The sequence below is a fragment of the Callorhinus ursinus genome, unplaced genomic scaffold (assembly GCF_003265705.2).
Source record: "Callorhinus ursinus isolate GAN/ISIS: 27379988/994484 unplaced genomic scaffold, GSC_fseal_2.0 scaffold1, whole genome shotgun sequence".
NCBI lineage: Eukaryota > Metazoa > Chordata > Mammalia > Carnivora > Otariidae > Callorhinus > Callorhinus ursinus.
Window position 1 is genome coordinate 34,738,578 of NW_027397063.1, and position 9,542 is coordinate 34,748,119.

Genomic DNA, 9,542 nt, shown 5'->3' on the forward strand with positions numbered 1-9,542 from the left:
TCTCTGTGTTTCCATTTCACATTCTTCTAGCATAATACTTAACATAATTGTAGGTAGGTAGGTAGGTAAGTAGGTAGATAGATTTTTTTTTTTAATGTGTCTATCTCCTTTGAGGGTGCTGATTATATTTTTCTCATTCACAGAGGCTTGCAAAAGTGTCAACAAATGTTTAGTTTTGGAATTCATCAGATAGGACTGTGATAATCAATTTTATGTGTCAACTTAGCTGGGTCATGGAGTGCCCAGGTACTTGGTCAAACATTCTCCATGAGTCTGTGAGTGGTTTTAGGTGAGATTAACATTTGAATAGGTAGACTGAGTAAAGCATATTGACCTTTGATATATTTATATCAGTATTCTTAGATCTTCTGCTGGTCACCTCAGACTTCAAGCAAAATGATAGTATATATTCATTTTTTAATCAGTCATAATATCACTTAATTTCCTATTCTTAAAAAATGATTATGAAATATTTCCATCCTTCCCTCTCTTTCCTCTCCACTTTTAATATCACACTTCTTTTGTTTGCAGGGTTATTTTCATATTCTCTAAGTGGATAAGTTTACATTTTATTCTATAACCATATTTTTTTTCCTATCATTGAACAATAATCCTAGAGTCCAGTTCTGATGGGTTCTCTTCTTGACTCTGAACTAATTGCTGTCACAATATTTTCATTTTCTTCATAGATACTACCATACTTTTTGAATATTTGAAAACATTATTGCCCCAAATAATTTCCTCTAACTTCCTCCTGAAGCATCTGTCACCTTACTCTAATTTGGTATAATTAGTTGTTTTATAAGTCTGCAGATCTTTGATCCTGGAATTTTCCAACATTGTTGTCATTGGTTAGATCTACCCTTTCCTTGATATTATATCTGCTCTTCAATTACTTTGACAAAGTAAATATTTAAATAATTTTTAACAAAGTGTGCAGCAGAAATAGTATTTCTGAATACTTGAAATTTCTTCATTCCTGAAATGTTTTTATTCTTCACTTCCACCTGAGTACTATTTTAGCTGGATATAAAATTTTTGTCCTCAAAAATTAGAAGATCTTTTTTTTTTTAAGATTTTATTTATTTATTTGAGAGAGAGAGAGAGTACAGGAGGGGGGGAAGGTCAGAGGGAGAAGCAGACTCCCTGCTGAGCAGGGAGCCTGATGCGGGACTCCATCCCGGGACTCCAGGATCATGACCTGAGCCGAAGGCAGTCACCTAACCAACTGAGCCACCCAGGCGCCCCAGAAGATCTATTTTTTATTCTATCATAAAATTTTGTTGATGAGAATTAAGATGCTAACCAGATTGTTACTTTTTTGTAAGAAATTTGCATGCTCACCTCTGCTCCCTCTTAAACTCACACTAAAATCTTTAATATCTAATTTTATTTATGGTGATATGAAACAGTGCTAACCCACATGATAGATACTAGACATTTGTTGTTGCACAATTCAGATGTGGCTAGTGCAACTGAAGAATATATTCAGGGTTCAGCAGGTCACAGTGACTTCCTTTAATTGTGAAAAGTGATTTCATCACTTTCTCTCCTCTGATTCATCAGGTACCACTCCTCCATTTGGATTTATACCACCTAGAAAATGTTTTTTTTTTGCTTTTTTTATTGCTGTAAGTTGGCCTTTTTTTTTTTTTTTTTTTTTTTTTTTAGCTTCTACTACAATTCTATTATAATATATAGGAGAGGAGATAAATGAATGTGTTCAATCCACATGCCTGTCTCTACTTTATTATCATGTCTTTAAAAAGTGAGTTTTCTTTAGTTTACTCAAATAAAGAAGAATAAACTAGGCATAAAATTCAGTTGTTCTAGTCATTATGGCCAGAAAATCATGTTGAACTGTAATAATTCATTCCCTATTATGTTCTCATTACTTTTCTAATTGTTTATGGTATATTCAACTTTTCAAAGTAATGCTATTTTTTATTATGTCTTTAAAATAACCAAATTGCAAATTTGAAGATATTTTTGAATAATGAATATGTTTTCCATTCTATTAGCAATAGCGTAATAAACACTATACATGACACAAACTACAGCCAAGCACTTCTTAATGTATTCCTAGTGGGTACAATATCCATTCATCTATTAGTTTTACTTTAATATTTTATGAAATTATTCATTAACTGTGTCATTGAACAATTAGATTCAAATTAGAGGACTTTATAAAAATAATGAAAAGATCAGTTACAAGGAATAACAAAATTCCTCTTCTTTATAACTTAGTGGGGCAACTTAAAAATGAAATCTAAAATCTGTTCAATTTTAATTTTTTTAAAATACCAAAAGGTTTGTGCCCAGAAAATGCAATCATATCATATGTGTATAGAGACCTTTAGATTATGCAAAGTAAAGCATTCATTACTTATAGTGTAGCAGTAGTTAAAAAACTAAAATTTCACCAAAGGTAATAAAAACTAAAAACTAAAACTAAAACTAATAAAATGTAACAACCTTCCAAAAGAGTTAAGATTTCTTTCATTAGATACACATTCATCAAAACAAAGTTAACTGAAATTTAAATATATGCTACCATTGTTTGCTAAAACCATAAAATTACCTGATCATGCAGTCATTAGCAGCTTTGAGTACTTTGCTCTGAATTAATTCCACTCTATTGGGAGATAATTACAAAAGTTTCTAACTTGTAAGGTATGCTGAGACAGAAAATGTTGTAAGGCACACCACTTTTATTTGTACTATGGTCAGCGTAAACTAATAGAACACAGAGACTATGCTTTCTTCAAATGTCAGGCCACTATTGGCCTGAGTTATAAACAGTTAGTTTAAACTTTGATATCAAATATCAGCCCTATGCACTGGGAATCAGTGTTGTTTCACCTCAAAAATTTATCTTGGTAGAGTTAATGAGACCATTTAAGAGGAGCTTTGATATTGTAGTTCCAACTCCAGGTCCTTTTGTTCTTTTACTAACAGTAATTTTTGTAATGGTTTTCTATTAAAATATTGTCCTCAGTTATTTGTTTACATTTACAAATGTGTCACCATTTTCATTGTCATGTGAAATGAAGAAGTTGTATAAAATTTGTAACTGTTCATTTATGACATGGGTTGTCTTTTTTATAAATATTTCCAATTCCTTTTTTTTTAATTGAATAGAAGTACAATTTTCTATTTCTTCTTTCCTCTATTAGTTCAACTGTTGGGTTATATTTTAAGTATAACTTCAGAGCAGTGCGGTGATGGACCTCATAGAACATCACTACAGAAGTAATAAACTGATAATCTACTTACTTTCATCCTTATTAATAGAATCTAAAATGTGTCAGGAGTAGCATTGTATCCTGTTAAAACTGTATTCCATGGCACCAGCTGAAGAAAAAGGTTGTTCTGGGCATAATACTCACCAAGGAAACATAAAGCAAAAGCTGATATCTGAGCCTTCCAGAAAGTTTCAGAAGACAGATTCTGTTGGCTGGTACTTTTTGTTTTTGACATTTGTGCAGCTCAGGTTTAGAAACTATCCCTCCAAGTGTTCCCTTTGTTCTCTATCCACTATAGGGACGGAACGTAGGGCTAGAATAGTCCACTCTGAATCAGGTATTAACTTTGAACATATTTTATTTTTTTTCTATAACTCAAGTTTTTAAAATAACTGGGCTATCATGGTAGATTTTTAAAAATATTCTTCCAGTAGTTAAACATGATTATAATTTCAAAAGTCAAAATAATGAGCAGTAGTTTTCCAAAATTATCTTTTAATACCTCCCCATAAACTCAGGATTGAGAAATCAAAGCATCTCCATTCTGACTGAAAACAGTATGTGTACATGTGAGTATTTATCAACCAAAAAAATCCACAAATATCATGTGGTTCAGGAATAAATGAATTCAAAGATATAAAATATCCTCCCTACCTTGAGTTATGTTTACTAATTTCAAATGAATCAAAGCATTGACCATTATATCATTCAGTGCATCCTAAATAAGAAATTATATGATAAATTCCTCTTCAAATTTAGCATGTTTAGTATACTTTAAAACAATAATAAAAAGTTGGTATTGAAAATTATATAATTTTATGTTACTTTCTTATTCTTGTGAAGGAAGAATTTTGATTTTTAGGTACTCAATGCTATTCCATTTCGTGACATGGAGTTATAGAGAATATATTTTATGTTTCTGAACAGTTTGGGCTTTCTGCGAAAAATCTCACTGAATGTTGGGACCTCATCTAAAAGAGCAAGTCTTAGAAGTTAATTTACAACAGCGAGAACCTGGGAGAGATTTACTCAACTCCAGAAGTGTACGTTTACTTTTCAAACAGTTCTGAGAACTGGGACAGGGAGAGACCCGTGGGTTGCAAAGCAGAAGACAATGTTCTTATCTTTCCCCAGGAGAGATTTATTTACATTACAAAAGAGGATATAAATCAGAACCTTTCCAAGAAACAAGCGGTTTTCTTCCTCCTTCAAGGAGGGGAGAAGAACAGTGTGTACATAAGTATCCAGGTTCATTTTGTTGGTGTTTTCATCTACAGCACAGAGCCATTACATACAAGTGACATCTGGTTTTCATCACATTGCCATGGGGCAAAAATTAGTACAAAAGAGAGTCAGGGCAGTCACTATTATGTAAATAATAATTAAGCTGCATCTGCTCCAGAGACCTCCTGTATGCATTCAGATTATTATTAATAAATATGAGAATTGCAAACATACCATATGCCTTTGACTTAAAAATGGCTTTTCTATATCAAAGTTGTAAGATTTTGGCTATGGTTTCATAGATTTTCAACTTTTAAATTTCTGATCAATTTATAGTTCTTCTTGATGTACAGTGTGAGGTAAATATGTAACTATATACTTTTACACCCGGCTACCAGGTTGGCCCAACACGATTTATTAAAGTGGCTATCCATACTTCTCTGTTTTATTTGTTTTGTCTTTTGTTTTATAAAAATGAGTTGTTTCTGGCACCAAGGCATCTGGAGCACATCCAGAGAATATTCATGGCTTGTACCAGCCTCAGAGCTGGAAGCTCTAAGCCAAAAGCTCAGTCTCTCCATTTCCTCCCTCCCTCTCTCTTTTTCTTCCTTTTAGCCTTCATTCCTCCATATTATCCTTTTTATTGCTTTTCTTTTACCAGTTTATTGCATTCCACAAATGTTGATATATTATACTTTTGTAACTGTTCACTTTCAAATATTTGAATTTCCCTTATGATTTTGTCTTTGACCTATGGACAACTTAGTGTGCGTTGCATAATATGCAAATATTTGGGGTTTTCCTATATCTATTGCTGTTAGTTTCAAATTTAATTGCCTTGTGGCCAGAGAAGATACTCTGCATAATTTTAGCCCTTAAAATTTATTGATAATGTTTTGTGTCCCACTATATGAGCTTTCTTGGTGAAAGTATTCTTGAAAAGAATTTAGATACGGAATTGTTGGGTGTAAGGTTCTACAGATGTCCATTCGAACAAGATTTTTGATACTATATTAAGTCTTTTATATCTTTACTAATTCCTTGACTATATGTTTTATCAATTATCAAAAGACAAATATTAAGACAAAAGACAGATTAAAATCTCTTACTATGATTTTGGATTTTTCTTTAATTTTGTCAAAATCTATTTCATGCTTTTTGAAACTGTATTAGACACTATAATACATTCATAATTTATGTCTTCCTGATGAATTATTCTTATCATTTTGAAAAGCTCTTCTTTATCTCTGGGAGTAGTCTTTGTCTTGAAGTCTATTTGATTTGATGCTAAACTAGCAACTTCAGCTTTTTTCATTCTAACAAGAATTTCTTTCAAGATCATTTCTTGCAAGATCTCTTTCTATTTCTTCACTTTCAATCTATCAGTCTTTGTTAAAGTTTGTTTTTCATAGGGAGCATCACTTATTGATTCACACTGATAATATATACTTTTTAACTGGAGTATTTAGAACATTAGCATGTAATGTTGACTACTGATACCATTGAATTTTGGTCGGTGTACCGTTTTGTCATTTTTTTCCATTTTTCTTTCCTGTGTTTGATTTCTCTCTTCTCTCTTTCAAGTCCTCTTATATGACTTGTTGTTTATCAAAATTCCATTTTTAATGTATTTATTGGCATTTCTGCTATGGTATGCATCCTTAAATTTTCAGTACCATTTTCAATAGTCTTTCTATAATATATCTATTCATGGATTAGAAATAATTAGAAACTATTTTTCCTGGATTTCATAGAGCATTTTGTATATTTGACTTGGTAAATTTTATCTATTATCTCTTCTGTTTATGGAATTCCAATTTTTATATTAGATCATTGTCCTATGTTTCATGAGTCTTTTATACTTTCTCAATTTCCAGTCTTCTTTTTCTCTGTGCTTCAACTGGAATATTTTCGCCTAAGTGATCTTCCAGATTATTTATCCTCATTTTTTGTGATGTTTACCGTATTATTGATGCATCTTAATTATATTTCTGGTATTTTTTCTATTCTAGAATTTCTATTTAACTCTTTTATAAATTACAGTTGCCTGTAATATTATTCTTTATTCTTGAACTAATTATGATTACATAAATTCCCTTTCTAATATCTCTAATATCTAGATCACCCATGAGTCTTTTTAAAAATTTCTATATTTTGAGATGCCTGGGTGGCTCATTGGGTTAAGCATCTGCCTTTGGCTCAGGTCATGATCCCAGGGTCCGGGGATCAAGCCGCACATCGGGCTCCCTGCTCAGTGGGGAGCCTGCTTCTCCCTCTCCTTCTGCCACTCCTCCTACTTATGATCTCTCTCTGTCAAATAAATAAATAAAATCTTTTAAAAAATTTCCAAATTTAAAATTTTAAATAGAAACTTTGTGTTTTAGGACACTTTTAAATTTATAGAAAAATTATATAGTATAGAGAGTTCTCATATGCCCCACAGCCAGTTTCTATTATTATCTTACATGAATATCATTCATTTATTAAACTTAATGAACCAATATTAATACATTATTATTGATTAAAGTCTATGTTTTATTCAGATTTCCTTAGTTTTTCCTAATGTCCCTTTTATGTCACACTATAATTATGCTCTAGCCCTCTTGGTGCTGTGATGAGTTGTGGGGGAGGGGAAGCATTCTATAATCTTATGAATAAATATAGTCCTTCCTTGGGTCTTTATCTCTGGGCTATACCCTTTATGAATATTTCTTCAGTGCTATTGTATTTTTCTCCTTATATCAAAAGGGAGAAACAGTAAGACTAGAAAGGGCTTGAATGTGAGGCATGCCCTTCTTCCAGGTGGGATAAGGCTCTGCTAAAATCTGCCTTCAGAGTAGGCCTTTGTTAGACAGGATGCTCCATGTGCATTCTATAATGACTACTCTTGTCCTCCTGCTGCCAACCATGAAGGGATCTTTCCTGGATCTTGACCTTGAGAACCTGGTGTGTTTCTTCAGGGCAAAAAGTGTGAGTGTCCCTAAAGGACTCCAGGCCCAGGAATTTCTCACTCTTAAACTAATCTATACTAGTTTTCAGCAATTAGTCAAAATTACCATGTAAGTATACCTGTCAGTGCTTATGGCTCTGATGGCTTCTACGCCAGGTGAGAAGATCCAACCTGTGACTCTGGATTCACCTGTCCTTTCAGATTTGGGAGTGGTAGTGTGCTCTGCCATCTCAGTTCTCTAATAGGTCAAAAACTTTACTTTCAGTTTTGCTTCAGCTTTGCATCATATGAGTATGGGAGTGATGATTTCTAAACTGTTTTTATTTTGGTGCCAAAGCTGGAATTCCCCAGTCTCTTTTAGTAGGAACAGTATGTTGACTTGTGGGTCTTTTTACCTTGTTTTGCTGCTTTTGATTTGTTTGGTTCGGTTCACTTGCTCTTCTTCTTTGGAATGTCTATCATCTATTGAGTGCCAGATACTTAAAAAAAAAAAAAAGTTGACAAGGCTCTACCTTATGTTATCTTCCTCTTAAAAGGATTTAATTTTTTTCTGGAAAGCAGTTAGAGAAATTCTAGATCACCTTGATTCAGTAAGGGTGTTTGTCAAGGTGTGTTAGTGCTAGTTATTTTCAATTATTCTTTAAAGAATAATTCTTGGTTTTAGCCACTCTGTGATTTCAACTTAAATTCGCTCTCTTTTTTCTTTTACTTTTTCTCTTAACTAAAGAAATTTCGTCTTGGTGGGACCTGAATTCCAACCTCTGTTTCCTCAGCATTGCAAGACTGCTAAAATTTTTGTGGAGTGCTTTAGTCACATAGCTACTGCTTTTTGCTTTGTGTGGGTCACTCCTTGCATATGCAATTTAAGTGTCTGCAAATACCTTATTATGGGCCGAATTGTGTTCCTCAAATTCATATGTTGAACCCCAGTACCTCAGAATGTAACATATTTCTAGATAAGGTCTTTAAAGAGGTGATTAAGTTAAAGTGGGGCCCTTAGGGTGGGGCCCTAATCCAATATGACTGCCATACAGTTAAGAGAGATTGGCACCAGGGATGTGCGTGCCCAAGGGGTAACTGTGAAGAGACAGCAAAAAGACAGCCTTTCAGAAGCTAAAGAGAGAGGGGGCACCTGGGTGGCTCAGTAGGTTGAGTGGCTGACATGCTTTTTCTCAGGTCATGATCTCAGGGTTGTGAGATCGAGCCCTACATGGGCCTCTGCGTTGGGCATGGAGCCTGCTTAAGATTCTCTCTCTCTCTCTCCCAATGCTCCCCCCTTCTCTCTTTCTCTCTCTTCTTCCTCTCAAAACAACAACAACAACAACAACAACAACAAACAACAACAAAGAGAGGCCCTAGAGGAATTCAACCATGCTGGCACTTTGATCTTCCAGAACTGTGAGAAAATAAATTTCTGTTGTTCAAACCATCTGTTGTGGTATTTTGTTATGGCAGATTTAGCAAACGAATTCATGCTTTATGAGCAAATCTGAAACAGAATTTTAGTCTCATATTTATGGTGTTCTCTCTTTCCTCTTTCTTCTTATATCTCAGTCTGATAGTCAGTCTCAAAGTATGTCTTCACTATCATTAACTTGGTAAGATTGAAACAAGACCCAGATATCCCTTTTGTTAAGCCTGTACTTTCTCTGGTATGATTTGGAAAATCATTCAAGGAAAAAGCTGAAGTGACTCTGGAGCTCAGCTTGGTATGACCTTCTCCTCTCAAGGATTTTTATCCCTTAAATGTCTGCCTTGTGCATTTTTTCCAGGTTTTGTAATTGATCTTGGTGGTAGGGCTAGTCTTGTATAAGCTACTTCAACATGACGTTGAAATGTCCTTTTAGTTGTTTTAGGATTTAATTTTCTATTGATGGTTTTAAAAATCAAGGCATAATAGACTATTTGGGTGCTCAATTTTTTTCTCCTACAAAAGTACCCATTTCCCCCTTTTCAGTGAATGTGTACATACCTGCTTCTAACTTGCCACTGAATGTATCAGGTGAATATATTTTTTTCAAATTTCATCTGCCTTCAGAAGTTTTCCTTCCATACATAAGTTCAGATCACAAGAGTGCTGAAGATTTGTTTCTGTCTCTATCATAAGGTATAAATAGATAAAT